Genomic DNA, 23147 nt, shown 5'->3' with positions numbered 1-23147 from the left:
ATCAAAAGACAGTCAACATCATTAGTCATTAGGGAAATACTAATCATACCTCAAATGAGATATCACTTCATACCCACTGGGATGGCTATAATGAAAAAGGCAGACAATAATAAGTGTCAGTGAGGATGTGGAGAGTGGAGAAGTTGGAACCCTCATGCATGGTTGCAGGAACATAAAATAGTGCAGTGCTTTGGAAAACAGTTTGGCAGTTTCTCAAAGAGTTCAACATATAGTTACCATATTCCATTGCTAGGTAGATAATGCCCAGAATTAAAAAGTATGTTCATACAAAAACTTGTGCATGGATATTAATAGCAGCATTATTCATTAAAGCCCAAAAGTGGATATAACCCAATTGTCCATCCACTGATGAATGGATAAATAAAATGTGGTACCTATATAGATGGAATGGAAGAGTATTCACTCATAAAAAGAATGAAGTACTGATACTTGCTACAGAATGAACATTGAAAACATTATGCTAAGTGAAAGAAGCCAGGCATAAAAGGACCGCAAATTATATGATTCAATTTACATCAATCAATACATCTGTCTCTATGAATTTGCCTATTCTAGATGATTTGTTGGATCATCTAGAATAGATTCATTGAATCATCTAGAATATTCATTGAATCATTAAATTTGTTTAAATCATTAAATTCATTGAATCATCTAGAATAGGCATCCATAGAGACAGAAAGTAGATTATTGGTTGCCAGGAGTCCTGCTAGGGGAGGGAATAGGCAATAACAGCTCATGGGTACACAGTTTATTTTAGGGGTGATGGAAATGTTCTGGAAACAAGTAGTGGTAATGGTTGCGCAACTTGAGGAATGTACTAAAAACCACTGCATTGTATGCTTAAAGAGTGCATTTTATGGCATACAAATTACATTAGTTTTTTAATGTTTCAAAACTCAATAGCAATTAATAGGCAACAGTTAAAATATGGCAATTCACAAAAGGAGAAATGTAAGTGACTGATGACCATGGACAAAATTTTTTTATGTCATTTGTAATTAGAGCAAAGCAAATTAATACAAACATAAGCCTACCAAATTTTTGTCTATCAAATTTATATATTTAAATAAAATTATACATAGGCAAGAGTATTTTCTTTATTGAATCTATTGGTAGGAATGAAACTTGAGAACCTTTCTGAAGAGCAGTTTGGCCATATGAATGAAATTCTTTTTAAAATTTTGTATCTGGTCTTTTTGTATACCACATTGCAAATACCATACTCTCTTCATTACTGTAACTTTATTATAAGTCTTAAAGTCAAGTAGCACAACTCTTTGTGCTTTCAACTTTGTTCTTTCTTTTGTAAATTCCTTTTCTAAAACGTTTTGGCTATTCCAGGGAATTTACATTTATATATGAATGTTAAAATTACCTTGTACCTTTCTACCAAATGTGGGCTAAAATTTTGATTTGAATGCATTGAATTTATGGGTCAACTTGGGAAGACCGAATCTCTTAACGATATTGAGCCTGTTTCATGAAAATACCATATCTTGCCATTTATTTATGTCTCAATTTATCTGAACATGCTTTGTAACTTTCAGAGTACAATTTGCATATTTGTTGGCTGCTTTTCCCTAAATATTTTTATGCTTTGGTAAATGGCATTCTTTAAATTTCAATTTTTGATTATTCATTACCAGTGTATAAAAATATAATTGATGTTTGCACATGGATCATATATTCAGCAACTTTCAAAATTAGTTTATAGGTTACAGTAACTTTTTTGTAGATTTTATATGATTTTTCTGTGTAGTCATGTCGTCTGTAAATAAAAAGTTTTAGTTCTTCCTTTCCAATCTGTTTGATTTCTATTTCTTTTTCTTGCCTTAATTCAACTCTCTGGGAACCTCCAGTAGGATGTTTAAAGTAAATGGTAAAAACATAAATGCTTGCCTTTTTTCTGGTTTTAGGAATAAATAATTTAGTCTTTCACCATTAAATATGATGTTAGCTGTGGGTTGAACATAGATGCCCTTTATCAGATTGAGGAAGTTCCTTTTTATTGCTTCTTTTTTAAGAGTTTTACTTGGAATGGATGTTGGATTATGTCAAATACTTTTCCTGTATCTATTGAGATGTTTATATAAATATAAATATATAGAGATATATTTATAGAGATATAGAGATATATATTTACATAAACATCCCAATAGATACAGGAAAATAGATACACTAAATAGATGTATATATAAAAATATATTATAAATAAATAAATTATATATATACACATCTATTTAGGGATCTGTTTTATCTGTCGAGCAATCGTTTGATTGATGTGTCTTATCTTTCTATTTCTTAATGAAATGAATTACGGCTGAGTGTGGTGGCTCACACCTGTAATCCCAGCATTTTGGGAGGCTGAGGCAGGTAGATCTCCTGAGGTCAGGAGTTCGAGACTAGCCTGGCCAACATAGCGAAACCCTATCTCTACTAAAAATACAAAAATTAGCCGGGTATGGTGGTGGGCACCTGTAATCCCAGCTGCTCGGGAGGCTGAGGCAGGAGAATCGCTTGAACCTGGGAGGCGGAGGTTGCAGTGAGCCGAGATCACGCCATTGCATTCCAACCTGGGTGACAAGAGCGAGACTCCATCTCAAAAATATATATATAATGAATTACATTGATTTTCTAATGTAAAGAAAACCTTAAATTTCTGGGGTAAATTCTATTTTGTATTAATCCATTTTATATCTTTTTGGATTAGATTTGCTAAAATTTTGTTAAAATTCTTTACCTTTATGTTTGTGAGGGTAATTGATCCATAATTTACTTTTCTTGAAATGTTTTTGTCTGATTTTGGTATTGAAATAGTGCTAACCTCATAGAATAAATTGGGAAATATTCCCTCCTCTTCAATTTAATCTAAGAGTTTGTGTAAAGTTGATATTATTTCTTCTTTAAATGTTTGGTGAAATTCCCTGGTGAAGTCACTCAGGCCTGAAATTGGTTTTGGTTATTTGTTTGTTCATTTTTGTTGTTATTCATGGGAATTTTTAAACTAAAAATTTGATTTTTAAAAAATAGATATAGGGCATTTGGGCTATTTTTTTTCTTGTGTGAGTGTTGGCAATTTTTATCTTTCAAAGAATTTTACTATTTCATTTAATTCACTGAATTTATTAAAATTAAGTTTCATAATATTTTCTTATTGTTTATTTCTACAGAATTGATAGAGATATTACCTCATTCGTTATATTGATAATTCATGTCTTTTATATTTTATCAGATTAGCTTGTATAGAGGTTTATTAATTATATTGATCTTTTCAAAGAACCATCTTTTGTTTTCACTTATTTTACACTGATATTATTATTATTTTCTTCTGTTTACATTGGGTTTCATATCCTCTTCTTTTTCTAGTTTCTTAATGTGGAATCTGAAGTCATTGATTTGAAACTTTTCTTCTCTAATATGTGTTTAGGGGATACTTTTTAAATGAAGTACTACTTCACTGCATCCCAGAGATTTTGATATGCTATGTTTTAATTTTTATTCAGTTTAAAATAATTTTAATAGCCCTTTTGATATTTTCATTGACCCTTGAGTTACTTAAAATTTTGTGCTTTAGTTTCCCAATAGATAGAAGTATTCCACATATCTTTTTGTTATTGATTTCCACCTTAATTCTATACTTAGAGAATATATTTTGCCTCATGTAAATACTTTTGCATTTATTGAAAATCATCTTATGACCCAGAATATAGTTTATCTTGGTAAGTGGTTGTTATACATTTGAAAAGAATGTGTATTTGCTCTTGTTGAGTAGAATGTTCTATAAATATCAGTTAGGTGAGGTTGGTTTACAGTATTCAAGTCTTCTGTATGTTTTCTGATTTTTCTGTCTACTTATTTCATCAATTGTTGATAAAGGGATGTTCTAATCTTTCATAATTCTATCTCATTTTGCTTCAGGTATTTTGAACCTCTGTTATTAGAAGCATGCATTTTTCATGTTGTAATATTCTCCTGATGATTGGACACTTTATCATTAAGAAATTGCTCTCTTTTCCCCTGCTGATATTTCTTATTCTGAAATCTATTTTGTCTGATTTTAATATAATGTCTCTGTCTCCCTTTTGGTTAGTGTTAGCATATTATGTATTTTCCCATCCTTTTACTTGTCATATATTCTTGTCTTTTTTATTTAGATTGAGTATCTTAAAAATATATATAGTGGTTCTTTTAAATCCAATCTGACAATCTCTGCCTTTCAATGGAGGTTTTTGGATGATTTACACTTAATTAAAATATTGATATGCTTGGCTCTGAATCCACTATCTTGCTAATTTTTCTATTTGCCTCTTCTGTTCTTCATTATCTTTCCTCATTTTTTTCTATTTCTTTTGAAATAATTTGAATATTTTCCAAAAATTCCATTCTGTCTCCTTTGTTGGCTTATTAGCTATGAGTCATTGTTTAAATTGTTACTGGCTGCTTTAGGTTTTATAGTATATACCTTAACTTTTCACAGTCTACTTTCAGGTGATATTTTACTACAGTAGTCCTGCTCACATATCTGTAATTTTACTTTCTTTGGCTTCAGTTACCAGCAGTCAATGACAGTCAGAAAAGAGGTGAGTATAGTATAACAAAATATTTTGAGAGAGAGAGGCCATACTCATATAACTTTTATTACAGTATATTGGTTTTTTTTTTTTTTTTTTTTTTTTTTTGAGACGGAGTCTCGCTCTGTCGCCGGGGCTGGAGCGCAGTGGCCGGATCTCAGCTCACTGCAAGCTCCACCTCCCGGGTTTACGCCATTCTCCTGCCTCAGCCTCCTGTGTAGCTGGGACTACAGGCGCCCGCCACCTCGCCCGGCTAGTTTTTTGTATTTTTTTTTTTTAGTAGAGACGGGGTTTCACCGTGTTCGCCAGGATGGTCTCGATCTCCTGACCTCGTGATCCGCCCGTCTCGGCCTCCCAAAGTGCTGGGATTACAGGCTTGAGCCACCGCGCCCGGCTACAGTATATTGTTATAATTGCTCTATTTTATTGTTAATTTCTTACTGTGCCTAATTTATAAATTAAATTTTATCATATGTATGTGTGTAGAGGAAAAAACATACTATATGTAAGATTTGGTACTATCCACAGTTTCAAACATCCACAGGGTGTCTTAGAATGTATCCCTTGAAGATAAGGGGGACAACTATACTTCACATAAAGTATCAATATAAGAATCTTACAATGATATATTTCTATATCCCCTAGACATGGTCTTTGTACAAGTATTGTCATGCATTTTGCTTCTAAATATAAAACCCCACCATACATTCATACCATTTTTACCTTAACGTGTCAATTATCGTTGAAAAACATTTACATAATGAGAAAAATATGCTTACTTATAGTTAGTGTAGTCAGTGCTCTTCATTCTTTGCATAAATCCAGATTACCAACTGTTATCATTTTTCTTCTGCATGAAGAAGTTTCTTAAATATTTATTGCTATGTAGGCTATTGATGAATTATTTTAGATTTGTATGTCTAACAAAGTCTTTATTTGCCTTTGTTTGCGAGCGATATTTCTGCAGGATAAAGAATTCTAGGTGGACAATTTTCTTTCAGTGCTTTAAAGATCTTATTCCACAGTCTTCTCGCTTGCTTTGTCTCAGGTAAGAAACCAGCCTTCATCTTTACCTTTATTCTTCTGTGAGTAATGGGTCTTTTTCTTCCTGTCTTTCAGATTTTCTCTTTACCACTGGCTTTAAGCAATTTCATTATTGAGGGTTTTGGTTTAATTTTCTTCATGTTTCTTGTGCTAGAATATTTGCTGAGCTTCTTGGGTCTGTAAGTTTATAGTTTTTGTCAAATTTAAAATTTTTCAGTCATTACTTCTTCAAATTTTTTTCTGCCCCTTCTCTCTTTTGGAGACTCCAATTACATATTATTTTGGCCACTTAAGCTGTCCCACAGTTTAGAGATGCTCTTTTCCTTTTTACTTTTCAGCCATTTTTCCTCTCTCTGCTTCATTTTGGACAGTTTTGATTATTACAACATCTTCAACTTCACTCTTTTATTCTGAATTGTTTAACCTGCTATTAATCCCATTCAATTTTTTTTTATCTTAGACAATGTCATTTTCATCTCTAAATGTTTTATATAGGCCGGTTATAAATGTCTTTTACGTGCCTCTATGTAACATATTCAATAATTCTTCTAGCTTCTTGAACATTTGAAATATGAATATAATAGCATTTTAATGTTCTTATCTATTTCTATTGTGTGTATCTACTCTCATTTTTATAATTTCTGGGTCTGTCCATTGACTAAGTTTTCTTCTTCTTCTTCATATTATTATTATTATTATTATTATTATTATTATTATTATTGGTATGCCCTGCTTCTTTGCAATCCCAGTAGCTTTCTGTTGGATTCCGTATGTTTTAAATTTTACTTGTTTAAGGTTGGATACTTCCTATCCCTACAAATACTACTATACATTGTTCAGAGATATGGTTAAGGTACTTAGAAACAGTTTGATTCTTTCAGGTCACTCTTTTAAACTGTGTTAGGTGGCCCTAGAGCTGTCATAAGTTTAGTATTACTTTTCCCTCCACTATTGAGTAAAGATTCTTCTTAAGATTTTAAACCTTCTCCAAGAATTATGAGGCTTTTTAGACTGCCTATTGGAAACAGGTGCTATTGCCAGTGCTGGGTGAAGATTAATCCTTTAGGATCATTTTTTCCTTAGACTTGGATAGATTTCTCACACATATGCACTGGTCAGTCCTCAACTGAATATTCTAGGAGAAAACTCTAAATATCCCAAGTTAAGTCTGCATCACTCTCTCCTTTCCTCTCATCTCTATTATTGTGGCTTGCAACCTCTAGGAACCGTCAATTTTCAGAACTCTTGGCTCTCATCGCCTCAACTCAAGTTTTTGAACAGGCTCTAGGTAGGTTCCTTCTTCCTGTACTGTATGAAAAGTTTCTTTAGGCAATAAATTGGGACAATTATATGACTCACCTCATTTGTTTTCTATTAATCAGAAGTTACTGTTCTTTGCCTGATGTCTAATATCTTGAGTGTCTTTTTTTTTTCCTGTATTATGTCCATTATCTTTTTAGTTGTTTAAGAAAGAAGGGTAAATGCTGCGCCTCTTATTTCATCTGGATCAGAAACAGAAGTCCTGGGTGGTTTTATTTTCATAGTTTTACTTTTCTTCATTTGTCTAGTTTCTCTAAAATAATACATGCATGCATATAAAACTTAATAATAAAAATACGTGACTTATTTTAATAAAATACTCAGGATAGTATTAAAGGACTAGATTTAGTAATTGATCATAATGATATGCCTGAATATACAATAGTTATATAAATAGTTTTCAATGTCTTTAACAATATTGAAATTACGTCAGATATTTTTTTCCCTAAGGAAGAGAACATCAGGGGGTGCGCGGATTCATAAATTAGCAGATAAAAATAGAAAGGCCTTATTTGAAAAGAAAAATATGTGACTTTTTAAATATATAAAACCAATTTAATAAACCATAACATGTTACAATGAAATCTGTGAAAACAGCATTAACGTATCTCCACATATAAATTACCCCTAATCTTACTTATTCTAGATTCCAACATATTTCTCAAAGAATCGTTCATAAAACCTTTTAGTTCCCATTTACAGATGTTTCTCCCATGACCAAACAGCTAATTCTGTGGTTTAAATGCTCCACTTCAAATAACATCTTACACTTTCCCCAGTCTCAGAAATCCATCACACTACTAAAAAACCTGTTTCCACATCTGTAACTTTGGCTTTTATGATCGCCTTGGGTGGCTCGTTTTTCCTGGAATTTTCAAAGCCCAGATTATAAAACAATCTTTCTGAAAAAGGTATCTGAAATTAACTATTTTTTGCTCTGGTTGTTTGAAGGGGGGAAACAGTCTAGGGTATTTTCAGAATTTAACATTGCCATTTGCATTATATCCAGCACAAATAGATACGACAGAGGAGTACTGATGCCAGGAATGTGTCCCACGTAGCCTTCCTATTTAAGTAAACTGAAGATTGCCTCCTCAATTAGTTGAAACTTCTGGGTGGTCTTCTAGAAAATAGCTCTTTGAAGAAAGCAGTGCACTAATAATACTGTAAATGTAAAATAACATTAGTTCTTTAGCTTTGAAGCTAAGAAAGAATGAATAGCAATTAGATATTTTGTTTGTTCATATACAATTTCCTATCTCTGACCTTTCAGAAGGAAAAATTCTATATAAATCCAATGAAAAAAATTTAAGTTTATATATTCGGGCTTAGAATTAGCCAGTAATTTGGGTCATGTGTGTAAACTATCTGATTTGTTTACTTTTATAGGTGCATGCACACACACACACAACCTTCTATAGTAAAATAACTGTATAATAAATTTTAAATATCTGGGGATATGTAGTAAATAAAAAAACTCTCTCTTTCTGAGAAAATTGGCCATTATTTAACCTATTCTGCACATTTGATTTCACTTTCTAGTCTAAAATCACCCCGCATGTGCCCTTGATGTTATCACTCCACTGCAGCCTGCCTTAGGTAAAACAATAACGTTGTTGAAGTTGGTTTTGTGGGCACTCTAATTCCCTTCCAGAAACTCCTTTTTCCCTTGTATTCTTCTTGTCTGGGGAGTGAAAAAAAATTGTAGTTCAGTTATAAGGCCTTTTATTAATGAAAATGTTCATTTAGGTAGCTACCTATATTTCCAGGGAAACATAGGACAAGCCAGTAATATTAGTAATCTTCCTTATGCAAATGCCCATAACTTTGATTTTCATTAATACAAGAGCTATGTGTATGTAGCCATTTGACAAAGAGGACAGTCATTATTTAGGTGCTCAGCATATTCAACTTTGGTATTAGCTAAATCCACTGATCCATAACCCTCCTCGCCCCACTCTTCCGAACAGGAAGGATAGTCAAAATAATTTTATCATGAAAAATGGAAATTTCCTACAAACAGGAGCTTAATATGTGGGATTGATTGGCCAATGAACTGAGTAAATTTAAATAAGGTAGACCATGTGCCTATTGTCGGCTTTGTGAATCCTCCAGGCAAGTTCATTCTAAATGGCATTTTGCCTATGCAAATACAATGCATGTACTAAGAATTGTACTTAAGCCTCAACACCGAGCCTTGAATTTAAGTTCCCATGGTTCTGCTCAGCCTCATCAAATATGGACCAAATGGTCATTGTTGGCAAATGAATATTGACATGGTCTTCAGTTTAGTTTTCTTTGTTTATGGCTTTATTAGAGGAATTTTTAGTAGCTCTTTCTCACTGTACATGGCAGAGGGTGATAGAAGAGTTCTTTTTCTGTCTACCGTTGCCCTGAATGCATCGTTTTCTAGAGTTATTGTGTCTTCTCTCTTCAGTCTCTATTAATGTCTTCCATTTAAATAAGCTTTCCTCAAATACCCATTCTCCTAAGTAAAAAAAAAAAAAAAAAGAATCAAAAGCTGCATTTGGCAAATACTAGCACAGGAAATTTTCCAAAATTGTGAATGCCCACAAAAGAGGTCAACATCCATTTGCTTTTCATGTGCGTTTAATTATTGGAAAGAATTTGATTTGGCAATTACGCTAGTGTTTTGAAGCAACTTCATTTTACGATTGAGAATGAGGACTTCTTAAAGTGGGGACTGTGCCAGTCAGCTCATGCCAGATCTATTGTGGGTATTGAAAAGTTTAACATGTGAAGAGAACTAAATAGAGAATGGCAGGAGCTCTGCTGCTACATCGAGATATGTGGAGCCTGGTGCCTCATGAGAGGTAGCCAAAGTGGATGGTGTGTCAGTGATCACTGGGATGTCTCCTTGGACAAAATAGTTCCCCCATAACTAAAATGTACACTACAGAAAATAAACCTTTAAGTCAAAGGCATTAGTGGAGAAGCAAGAGAGTATTAGAAGACTAAAGGGAAAGAAAATGATGGTTTCAATGGGAGAGGGTCAGGAAGGAGCTAACACTTCGGTCTGACAAGAAATCCTGGAAGTGTATATGCATGAGTAGCTAGAAAGTCCTCGATACCAGAGTGTTCTAAAAAGAGAAAAGACAGAGATTGAGACAAAGGAAGCAATGGGCAGATGTGAAAGCAAATTTGCCTCATCCCAGTTGGCCTATTTTGTGTCATAGAAATTCTTGTCTATCCAATGCTTGTATCTTAAGAAAACCAAGAGAGTAAAAACAGCCTTTTGATGTTTCAGTACACGAACAATAACTCAGAATGTTCTATATAAATGCATTTCCAGTATTTAAATATTTTAACACCAAAGAGCAAAAATCAAAGGTATATTCCATCTTTCTGATACTCTCATTTTCCCCCCAATATATAAATGAAGGAATAGAATATGTCAAAACATTACAATTAACAGATATAACTTGCAAAATAGTTATGAAGAAATTTTTTCAGCATATGTGTTGGAGATACAAGGATTAATAATACAATGTGGACATTGCTCTCATCAAGTAAGTTGCATTCTAATTAGCAAAGTTGAGTATCTAATCACTTAGTGTGACACCAAATGCTGAGATTGAGATTTAAAGTGGTTATTCTTTGTTTAGATGCTATAATAGTGAGAAATATTTGGGGACACAGATTGCATTTTATGTACTTGCTCCTAAAACACTGTCGAATGAATGTTTTGAATATGATGCCAGCAAGTAGCTATTTATATTGTTTATGCATATGCCTGAACAGAAATTTATTCTCTTGCTGACAGGCTTATTTTGAAAAGACCTTCCTAAACTATCACTAGAAAATGCAAATTGTGGTCAGGAGGTTCCTAACTGAAGACTACTTTATTCTCCTCCATGAGAGGAATGGCAGATGTGTCCTTAGGCCATTCACTACATACTGAGAGAAAATTGGCCATTTTTTGCAGTTTTTATAAATTGATTTTGACTACGCCAGCACTGAAATTAAATGAATCATTTTCTTTTCCTTATTTCCTGTGGGTTTTGGGGAGGGATTTGCTTTATAAATACCACTTGCTCTTCCTTATACCAGTTTTGTTTTACATATTTGTAATTTTTGAGGGCATTTCCTCTTGTTCTATATTCCAAAATACGTGTCACCTTCACTTTCAAACAGTCAGTTCCGCCTATTAACTGCTGTTATTGTTGTTTATTTTTAACAATGGCATTTTTACAGAATGAAAATTCTTCCCTTGAAATTCAGGAATGAAAAAACAACACACCCTTCCAGATGTGGAGGAAATAAACCTCATCCTGCTCTTGAACTCCCTGAAATTTAAGTGATCTTCTTTTGTTTTCTGTCACTTTGCACCCCACCTGCTGTACTGTCTACTCCCACCGATTGGCCCAGCAGTGCGGATTTAGAGAACTTCCCTAAATTCACTTGCTGTCTCCAAAATGGCAGGTGGACGGCAGGTGCTGGGGGCTGGACGGTGAAGGGGATGAGGCGCGTGTGTGTGTGTGCATTGAATTTGATGTGTAACATTTTTAGTCAGCATTAACAGAATGAAGAGGTGGCATGGTTGTCTCTGAATTAGTTCATCACTAGAACATACTACCTGAAAACTAGCAACATTGATCCTTCTTACTTTATTGTTGCTATTCCTATTGCCAACTAAGATAAGAATGAGCATATGTAGATTTCACTATTTTTGTTTCTCAGCCAAGACAAAGGAAGTTTCCATAAGCCTGGCAAGAAAGGACAAGCAGAATTCAGAAAGTCTCACTAGAACTGATTCTATTTGACAGGCTGGTCTTGTTCCCCCTTCTACCTTTTCACCTCTAGCAACAGCTGTTCATTGTTTTACCTTTCATAATTTTCTCTTTTTAAGACAGGTAGGCTAATTATGCCAGGAGTGGATCAAAGGGGACAATCCTTAAGCAAATTTTAAATTAGCACGTAGGAGGAAATGAGATTGGTAATTTGGCCTCAAGTCTTGACCTTTCCTTTGTTGTTTTTTTTTTCTATTTGCTACATTTTATATCTCTAATTGTTGTTTTGGCTCTGTCATTGGTGATAGTACAATTTCAAATAATCTCCAGTGTGCCAGGGTAGAGAAATGGAGTAGGAAATGATGGTGAAAATCAAAAACCCATATGCTTTATGTTCTCCTACAAATGGACTTCAAGAACTTGTGTGGAAATAATTGCAAGAAAGTATAGATAGTCATATGTTCTTGGCCAAAAATGGCCCTTTTCTATCAGAGTACATTATTCTCTTCAAATAAGCAGCACATATTTGGAAGATTTGCCCTTGACAAGTTCAGATCGAGGCACCGACAAGAGAGAAAAGGTCACACCAATCAACTCCAATAATAGAGTAACTGAATTCCCTTAGTAAATACTTCAGATAATTCCAGTTACCTCTAGTTCACGGTCATATACAGCTATGTTTAGAACTACAGAAATGCCAGTCTCCTTATTCATTCATTGAACACTCACTGAAAACTCAAGATTAAGACTAATAAATCCAGGAGTATAAAGACTAATAAAATGTGGTCCTTGTCCTCAGGAAGTTTACACTTTTGTAACATTAGCATGGGGTCAAACTGTTTTAGATGCTTCATTAATAGTTTGAGAATCAAATGATTTTTTTACATTTGTATGAAATGTGATGATTTAGTCAATAAGTTGTGTGTGTGTGTGTGTGTGTGTGTGATGTCTAATATCTAGAAGTCTTCTGCATATGGTTGTACAGGTTGTGTACTGAACAATATCTAGAAGTCTGCAGCATATGGTTGCGCAGGTTGTATACTGTATAATTCTGGGGGCTTCCATCTATCCTGCAGTGTGCAGTGCAAAGTCACAGATGCATACATAGCATCCCTGAGCTTCTACTGTGTGTCAGAGGACACAGCGGTAAACATAGTTTCTACCTCCTTGGAGCTTGCATTCTAGTAGTTATACATGCAGACAATGAGCTGGCTTCTGCTATCAAATCCCATACCATTTTTCCAGTACCATTTTAAAGTATGTGGCTTGACAATCTTTTGATATAACCCATTATGAAAATGGGTATTAGACGTATAAATGATTACACTGATCATTGAATTTATAACAATAGCTATGTCAGTATGCCCTTACTAAAGAATAAGTGAGATTCTAGTAGCTAAAGGCTAACCCATTGTATTTTGAAATCTTTACATTTTATTTCTATAAAAAATGGAAAGTCTTTTAAAAGTGTGCTCCACATGCATCTTCCCTAGTAAACAGAGTGTGCATGGCAGATTGAGAAGCTCCCTCTTTGTACTGTGTACTTTGTACACAGTTATATCTTCTTACGAGGTATGTAAGTAACCTGCAGTGGTGTCGCACTGGTTAGAAGGCCTGATTGCACTAGGGAAAGTTCTCATTAATTTTGTGTTCAAGGCTTTTTTGTCTTGCCCCTGACTCCCTGTCCAATCTCACCTCCAGCCACTCTACTATAATCACCCCACTCTCCAATTACACGAGCTCCATGCAGTCACACAAGCAGGCCAAGCTCCCTCACAGTTCATTTGATTAAGCAGCCAACCCTTCCCCTCTTCTCTATCTCCTCTTTGTCTTTCAGTACAGTTGAATGATCACCTTTCTGAAACAGTTTCTATATCCCGCCAGCCAGGCTGGGTTAGGTGCCTGCTGAGTCTCCCACTCTGCACAGTTTTAGTGGACACCATTCCGACTGCATGCTGGAGAGCCCCTCCTCTTTTTCCAATAGTATCCTGACTATGCCTCTATGTACTTGCCACCCTGTTCTTTTATATTGCTTCCCAACCTCTCTTGAGGGTAACTGCTTTGGGATCTGAAGCTGAGCCTTATTTCTACTTGCCAGGTATAAGATGGATTCTCAATGGATAATTTTTTGAATGACAGCTTCATATGGCACAGCACATAATTTAGGCACCCCTGAGATATATAAGGCTGGAATTTCTCTCTTTGGATATGCTCAGATTGTTTACTTGCATATCTGGTGGTTTTTTTCCCTATTGTAATGCCTATCCTTCAAGTCATTGCTCCCATTCTCAAGGGACGTGCTGCTGGTCTCTTCGTAGATGTTCATTACCACTAAAAAACACTACTCCTTGACCTCTTTTCAGTTGCTATCTTCCTCCTCCTTCTGCCCCCTCCTCCTCCCCGCAGTCTGCTTCTCCCTCTTTGTTTTGTTCCTGTTCTTTTCTGTTTGCTTCTCGGCAGTAGGGGGCCTGTTTTTTAAACAATTGCCTGCTGAGAATGCACACTTTTAGAAGTCCATCTCAGATCTACGTTATATTTCCCATGACATTTATATGGTCAGTATTCTCTCAGTATTTGCAGTACTGTGCTCACTAAGACTTATTTTGAGGTGTGCAGTTATTACTAACCTCTGAGGGTGATGACTGGCAACTGTGTATGTGAGGTTTTTCCACAATTTTTAAATAGCAGTTCCTTTCTGAAGTGCGTAATGTCACCACTTCCCTTGCTTTCCAGGTTCTGTATTTTTAGGATTACACTTCATCATCCAGATCTAAATGTATCTGTGTATCTGCTAAAGTTAATGAGGTATAAGAGATTATTCAAAGGTCACATTATCCTCAACTGCAGGCACATTATCCTCAACTGTCATTTGTCCAACACTGATGAGAATTTGAGTCTTTTATGTAATTGCTCATGGCACTACCATGGCTTTCTATGAAAATTATGGAAAAGAGAAGCTTAGTTCTTTGTAGCTGCTCATTTCCTCTTAACTTTGTTAGTACTCACCCAGGAACCCTGCCACCTCTACACTGCCCTCACTGCTATAATACTTCACAAAACCATGAGCACGTTTGAAATGGAAACAACCTTGGGGAACTTTGTATTGGTAACTGTAATGATGGGAATTTGGAGGCCAGGTTGAAAGGGAGGATCTGTGAGAGAGGTGTGGAGCTGATAATTTTGTAGTATTTAGAATAATGTAAAACCTGAGACTTTTTATACCCAGCTTCCCTCATTCTTAGGACAATAGTGCCCATATTGTTACGTATTTTGCTCATCTATGATTATTTAGTTCTGAGTCAATGGCAAGCTTTTATACTTACGTGAAAGTTTTAAATGTCATTGTTCTTCGTAAAAGAAAGCTACAAATTATGTAGATATTTTTGAAGTCTTGAGTAGTAGTTTCTAGCTAAGATTCCATGCCTGTGAAGAAAGTTGGTTAAATGATTTCATGTGTTTTCAGGATGAACAAATTCCTCAGCCAAAGAAGTTGTAAATGAGAATTATTTAGTTTTAAAAGCTTAAAAAACACCTTCAAAGATCACTATAATTTAAAAACCTATTAGGATGAATTATTGAGCTATATCCTGCATCACAAAGCCAATTTGGAAACTCAATTTAATGAGCTTAGTTGTCAATATTTGCTAAATTAATTGGAAGATATTGTATTTTCCCTTTTTTGAGCTGTGTAGACACAGCCCTTTTGGCTAGAACACACTTTGTTACTTATAAACCAATGAACTGAATTCTGATGAGGTCATGTTTTGACGTAGGATGGGGACAAATAGTAAACTTTCTTAAGGATTTTGGAAGATACATGAAAAGAGGCAGCCAACAGAGATGAGGACTGACTGCATGAAGTACATTGGAGAGAATAGACGTTTCTGCTGCTAAAAACTATTAATATATTATTTTTATTTTTATTATGAATTAGTATAACTAGGTACCACAGTAAATCAATGATCATAAAACTTTTCATTGTATGTAGTCAAAAATCAGAATTGACCCATATTTTAAAATCTTTCTATGCCTTCTCAGAGTCTGGTCATCATTTAAAATATCTGTGAGTTGCCTGATTCTTGTTGTTTATTAACTACTTTAGAATGACACATGGGATGCAGTGGTGAGCTTAGTGTTTTTGCAATATGTAGAGAACTTGTTACTGCCACATTTGTGATGGCACCAAAGCTGTCATGTAGATGTTTTGCAGTTGTATTTTTAGATCCAATGTTAATATAATGTTTAACTGACAGCTGTTGAAATTTTGAACTTTTAAAGAGATTAAAAATTGTAATGAAATTGAGTCTTAAAATATTGTTTTGTTGTCTCAATTAGAAACACTTTCAAATGCATTTAGTTGAAACTGATGTAATGATCAATTTCCTACCTGTATAAACCCTAGTGCTAGAAATCTTATTTTAAAAACTCTTGTTTCAAATTATAAAACCTGTAACTAAGAGGTTTGTATTCATTTAGTTGTGTGCATGAGAGCACAAGAGTCTAAACTCATTTTTATATAACCTACATTTAAAAGCCGTCCTAAAAATTCTAAATTCTAAATTTCCTCCACTGCGCCTGGCCAATTCTAAATTTCCTAAAAATTCTCAATTTTATTTGTACATTATAATATGAAGAGGAGAGTTATTCTATATATTTCAAATGATGTATAGCGTGGGCAAATAAGGAGACCTCCTCTCTACAAAAAGGCAAAAATCATCCTGGTGCAGTGGCATGTGACGGTGGTCCCAGCTATTTGGAGAGCTGAGGTGAAAGAATCACTTGAGCCCAGTAGGTCGAGGTTGCAGTGAGCTGTGATCACACCATTGCACTCCAGCCTTGGTGACAGAGACAGACCTTGTCTCAAATAATTAATTAATTAATTAATTAATTAAAATAAAATGATGTAAAAGAATAATTTTAAATGAAAGTTGTTTTATTTGTTTTTGTCCATTTTTTATTTGTGCTTGATAAGAAACAATGAGATAGCAATCTAAGCTGTTGATAATTCCCAGAACATTCCTTTAGAGTGTTCCAGACAAAATTATACATAATTGGTTACAAGGGGCCTTCTGATCAATTTAAAATGCCTCTGTTTAGGTTCATTCTATTTAAATTCAAATTCACTAGGGAATAAGTCATGTATACCTTTGTAAAGTCCTTAATTTAGTGCCAAATTCTTTGTCAATGTTCAAAATTCATTTACTATTACTGATCATAATAATGAGTCATTTGATTTTACACATTAAGAAAAATATTTTCAAGGTCGAACTTTATGTTATTTAATACAATGCTTTGTTATTGATCAGATTTTTGATCATAGAATCAAGAATGAGTGAATCTGTAAAATGATATCTTTCCTATATGAGTATGTCTAACAAGCATATCCATTAAAGAGTATTTATTATAAAGCAAATATACCATGGTAGCATTTAGCATATTAAACCACAAAGAAATTATGAGTTAGCATGAGAAGTGGCAACATTACTTATTTATATTTTGACAGATTTAATTGTCTTTTAAGAATTGTTCATGAGGTAATTTTATTTTTGATGATCTTTATGTACAATGATAGAACATAGATGTTTTCTACTGCAGCCTATGGAGGATGCATTTTTAATAGCATCACAATGTAATATTCATATTGGTTGTCTAGTTTTTAGTGTTCTTTGGCAAAATTATGATTTTAGGGCATAAAAAATAGGATCAGTTTTTCAGAGATAAACACAGGGGAGGATAAGAGGTTTATTTCCTTTTAATGTCACCATCATCATCAAAATGTATTGCTTAATATTTATTTATTGACTTCCTCTACTATCTGGTCCAGAAACAGGCTATTAATTATGGAACACATGCCCATAAAAACCTATATGAAATCTCATGTAACTGAAAAATTTTTTAGTAGATAGTGAGAATACCTACAGAAACATGCTAAATATTATCTATAGGTATTCTAGACTTTTAGTTACTCAGAGACAAGAAATACGTGATCCCTACATTTATTAATATATCTGTGTACTACTTTCCCCATATATCCTAAATATTTGCTTAAAGGCTGTGGACATGAACATTATAAACACAAAATACGATGTGTGCTTTTGCTCAGATAGGACTTTTATATTTGTTTTAGAAAATCAATAAATAAACAAAACAACTGCAGAATCCACTTAAAAAGCTGGTTTTGGAGAAGTCTAACCCCCATCTCAAGGATTATCTAAAGCAGGTTCTAAGGGGCCAGTGAGCAGCCTGAGCAAATGCACTTCGATTAGGTGAAAAGGTGCTGAGTTTGTCTCAAACTCTGTCAATATTCTCTGAGAGAGAGCTAGCAAAGAGCAACAGCCAAAAACAGGAAGTAAATTGAATTGCTACTTAAACAAGCATTATTGATATTATCCCTTTAAAAATCCATGAATTTATTTGCTAATGAGGACAGTCCTAAAATGCAACATAAGTAGAATATACAATCTGATATCTCCAGTAAGAAAAAATTAAATCATAATCGTAACAACTAACATGGAGCTTGAATATTTGGCGTCAACTCTTTTAATTGACAGATAAAAAATACTTGACCTTAAAGCAGTTGAATCACTTATTCAAGGGTCACACAGCTAAAAAGGGGTAGATGAAGAAATGAAACTAAATTCTACCTTTCCTCCGTTGTACCCATTGCCGTATTTCCCCAACTCCCCAGGATAGCTCCAATTTACATGTTACTGTTTTCCTAGTATAGTTGTAAGTAGTTATCCTACTTACTCTGTGCCTGGTTCGATGATAAATAATCCTATGACCACATCAAATATCAAATAATGTAATAAATATGAAATATAGGGAAAAGAGAAAAGAATAAATTATGTAAGAGTGGGTGAGAAAGATTTGGAGGTGATGGATGGATAAATAAAAGCAAGAAAGTAAAACAGAAAAAGCTTAGAAAGAGAATAAAAAATTTGGGGGAAAAACAGGATAGAAATAGGCTGATTTCAAAACACGGAGGAGAAAATGGAATATAAATTATTTGTACATTTAAGAATGCAGGTTTCCGAGTCATGAGGATCCTAGGTTCAGCCTCCCATGTTTTATACGCATGGTACAAATTCATGATTAAGTGAGATTTCTGAGATCTTTAATTAGAAAAGAAACCACAAGTAAATTGTGGAAACATCCACAGCTAAATGATACTCCAAAAAGCAGTCATTTTAAATGATTTGCTCTAAATCTAAGCAGTTTCTATGCAAGTGGCTAAGGTATACTTGGAGATTCCTTTAGCAGTAACTTCAGGCATTGGCAAGCCTAATAAATATTAAACTGAAATATATGTCCTTATATCACTCAAATATGGTGGTATATATTGCCCCCATAAAAAACTGGGAAGTCTATGGTTGACTTGCTCATTTTTGTTTCTGCCACTGAATCTTTTTCTCCATACCCTGCCAAATCTTCGCAAGAAAAACTTGACATTAAACTCCATAACAAATATTGTTCATAGAGAAGCCATGTTAAGAAGTTCTTGGATCTGAGAATTGTAGTTCAGTATTCATTTTGTTGTGACATTTCATTTCTTCAAACTTAGAGGCAGTGTGCCAAATATTCACCATTTATTATACATTTGCTACTTTTTTATTGCCCTTCCTTTTATTTTTGAGTGACCTTTTCTTCCTCTTAATTGTCCTGTCTTAAAATCTCCTCTATCTTCTTCCTCTTTTCTACTCCATTTCCACCCACTTTCTACCCTTTGATAATTGAGCCCATAAGAGCAGTGTATTGGCTTCAGAGAAGAGCAGTGGCCCAGAGTGATGCTTTGAGGGACCTGCACTGCCAGTCCTGCTGAAATCATCCAAAGTCCACAGCCAGTGTTAGATATTTCCGAGACCATCAGTAGAATGACAATTATCCTAACCTTACAGGAAATAAACCATGGCAAATAATAGTTTATAATGACAAATATATTGTTTAAATTGTTAACCTTTTGTGTATGAGAATCGTTCTGATTATACATTTTTTGCCTTAATTCTTACAAATGTAGCAACAATATAGTTTGTAAAATAAAAGGAAAATACTCAGCCATCTGCCTATTATTTTTAGAAAATGACTAATATGTTATATGCATTCCTTTCCAGTGTTTTAAAGTAACATTTTTAATTACAACACACAAACACACACACACACACACACTGTAGATAAAAAGAAAAATGAGGAAAAGTAGAGAGAGGAAAAATGAACATAAGCATGGCGTTATTTCCAAGAATTGGGAAGTCTCAGAAGCTCAAACCCACACCCAGAAGAAGAACGCCCAGTAATCTTAAAAACTTAGACCAGTGGGTCTCAAATTTGAGCAGCCATCAGGATCACTGAGGGGGAAGGAGACTGCTAAATGCTGATGGCTGGGCCCCACCCCCAGAGTTTCTGATTCAGTGTATCAGGGGACCAAGAATTTCCATTTTCTAGCAGTTTCCAAGTGCTGCTGCTGCTGCTGCTGCTGCTGGGAAGTGACTCCTGAACTCATTCCAAATAGCAGATTTATGGGAGGATTTCATCTGTCTCTGAGATGGAGATGTCCTTGATTTGCTATTTTTCTTACATTTATCCATAACAATCAATCAAGTTTGAGGCAGTCCTTCCCAACTTAATAACAATACCTTAGAATTTGTGATTTGTATACTTGTTCAAGAATACTTTTAAACCAGGGAGAGGTTGTCATTATTTCTATTTTGTAGGTGAAGAAATTGAGACCTGATGTACTGGTTGTGAGATCTGGAATAGAGCTCACTTTTCTTCCTTCTGATCTATGATTTTTCCTAGCTTGTCAGGTTGCCAAAGGATCATGCCCAGGGTAAGGGAACAACAGGCTGCCCATGTCCAGACTGAAAGCTCACCACAATGAAAAGGTCTTGGCTGGACATCCAGTCCATGGCATCAGAAAAGCTTTTAAGCTGACTTGGTAGCTTGAACTTTCACAGAACTATGCAATATGACAAGGAAAATTCAAGCTTGCAAGAAGCATTAAAGGGGTTGCAAGACTGGCTAGGAGAGAGCCGACAGCACTCATCAGGGGACCTGGGACAATGAAAATGGTAGTTGGGAATGCGTCTCTGGGGTCACACTGCCCAGATTACCAGCTCCTTGCTGTACATGCTGCGTACCTCACCACCCTAAGACTCCACTTCTAGAACCGCAAAATGTGTCTAACAACATACTTACCTCAACTGAGTTTTTCTGAGAAATAGCAGTTCAGGAAATACATAGTGTTAGCTCTCAAGGCACATGAAGTAGCACACATGCCTTTCATTTGCTTTTATCTCCACATTACCTAACATGATCATGATAATGATAATGTAGTAGACACTTAAGAAATAGCAGTTGACCATGTTGGTATTAGACTGTTGATATTAGTATGTCTGCATTTCTATCAAACTATTACTCTTTCACATTGGATAAGGTATATTGCTTCCAAATCGTTGTTCGATTATCAAGAAAGCAGGACTGTAAAATTACATTCCTATCATCTGTCTTTGACTATGAACATAGACATTTCAGTTTGGATTCATCTTGTAGCTGGCTGCTTGAGCATCAGGGTTTGTAAGGCTGTGAAAGGAGACCTTCAATATGTGAATTGCAGGTGAACTGAGAGCACTCATTCAGGAGCTGATAATAGCTGGTTGTGTAAAAGTCCCCCAGATGGTCTAAATTTTAGCTCATATCAAAACATGCAAATTTTTACCTAATATACCTAGACATTGAGAGGAGGCATGATTACAAAATGCAAATAAGTAGGACTCGGATTTATTCACTCACATGACCACCTACTATGCCTGAGCTGTCCTTTTCTACTGGGACCAGCACACAGACCCCTGGCACAGCCCTTGACTTCAGTGACCTCAGTCTGGTGTGGAGCACCTTGTTTTGTATATCTGATGGCTCAGACACCTGAAGACTGGAACCCTAAAGTATACTTTTCTAGTTTCCTGTCTACTGGTGAGATGGTTGTTGTGCTTGCCAGGGTAGCAAAGATAATTTCCATTCTCACCTCCCTGGATTGCATTGATGCCAGCACAGGGTACTCCAAAGTATTCACTGATAGAGGCCTCTAATCACAAACTACTGCACATGTCCAACGTACTTGAATTTTTCAAAGATGGTATGTATCTATCTTTCTGTGTATCTCTGTGTATGTGTGTCTGCGTTTCTATCAAACTATTACTCTTTCACCTTGGATAAGGTATATTGCTTCCAAATCGTTATTCGATTTGGTTTTATCAAGACTTTGTCACGGTACCAGAGTGTTATAATTAATGAGGCAGGGCAAATCATGTTAAGAAAAATACCACCTGACTGCCTTCTCAATATGTAAGCCTTGGGAAAAATGTGTATGTTCATACATAGCACAAGTCAAAGTTTTAAGATCAGAGTAGTTGTAAGTTTAAAAGCTTGAATTTAAAAAGGCAACAAAAGAAATAATAAATTAAATTTGCTTGAAGGCAAATACGGACTTTGCCACTTACTAGATGTGTGCCTTCCAGCAAGATTACTGTCTGTATCCCAAGAAATGGAAATATTTGTCTCACATTATTGTTTTAAGGAATCCATGAGCCATTGCAGACAAAATGCTGCCCATAGTGCTGGCGAGCAGTAGACATTCCATGAAAAGTGTTTTTATCCTTGTTTATTCCCCGTACTCCCTCACAAGCACTCAAGATGTTTGCAATTTTAAATTAGGTTGTTGGATGGTCAGTACTTTAACGCATTGGAATGGACCCTTAGTAGTATAATTTTAAATACTATGGTATGGAATTAAAGGAGATATATAGACAGATGTGTCATATTTTTTTAAATGAATGAAATTCAAGGTGGCTGCAGTGATAGGATGCACAACTCTAACCTAGTGTGTGTATCATATGCACCTTCCTATAAATTACACTATACATGACCACACTAATGTGAACATTAATTTAGCAAACTCTCCACTTTTGCTCATCTTGACTCCTCATCTAGAATGTCTCCTGTGTTTGATCGTTAAATTATACACCTTCTTTATACCCTCTCCTCCACAGCGCCCCCTTCTCTGATTTCTGTAAACAAGCAGAGAGCACATCACACCTCTAGTACTGTTTGTCTATTGTTTCATATTTGTGTTTACAGTTATCTCAATTATATTCCAAATTCCAAAAGGCCACCTTTATATTTGTTCACCCAAAGCACAATCCTGGGCTGAAAATAGGTAACATCTTAAACTGTAATTTTTTGGACAAAAGTTAGTGACTACAAACCACCACCACCAACAACAACAACAAAAATAAGCATTTCAAAAAAGTCCTTAGAGGAAAAAGAAAGTGAACTTCTGAAAATAAGATTAGTAAATCAGGTAGAATTTTGAAGGTAACATTCTTGGTTTCCTGGGCAAAAAAAAATTCGCAATTTGTTTGCTTATCTACTATCTTCTTTCTGTGAT

At 34.9% G+C, this 23147-nt stretch overlaps 1 protein-coding gene across 3 annotated transcripts in view; it reads left to right on the top strand.

The window, feature by feature from the left end:
• HAPLN1 (hyaluronan and proteoglycan link protein 1) overlaps nucleotides 1-23147 on the top strand; it is an 82290-nt gene that overhangs the window by 24480 nt on the left and 34663 nt on the right. The window contains exon 1 of one of the 3 annotated variants that reach the window (XM_078004441.1): nucleotides 5555-5640. The exons of the other annotated variants lie outside the window; for them this stretch is intronic. The gene's annotated coding sequence lies outside the window, so the exon portion shown is untranslated. Of the gene's footprint in view, nucleotides 1-5554; nucleotides 5641-23147 lie in introns of those variants that run through there. 3 annotated transcript variants of the gene reach the window in all.

The sequence above is a fragment of the Macaca mulatta genome, chromosome 6 (assembly GCF_049350105.2).
Source record: "Macaca mulatta isolate MMU2019108-1 chromosome 6, T2T-MMU8v2.0, whole genome shotgun sequence".
Classification (NCBI taxonomy): domain Eukaryota; kingdom Metazoa; phylum Chordata; class Mammalia; order Primates; family Cercopithecidae; genus Macaca; species Macaca mulatta.
Note: the sequence above shows the minus strand (reverse complement) of the source record. Positions and strands in the feature narration are given on the sequence as shown.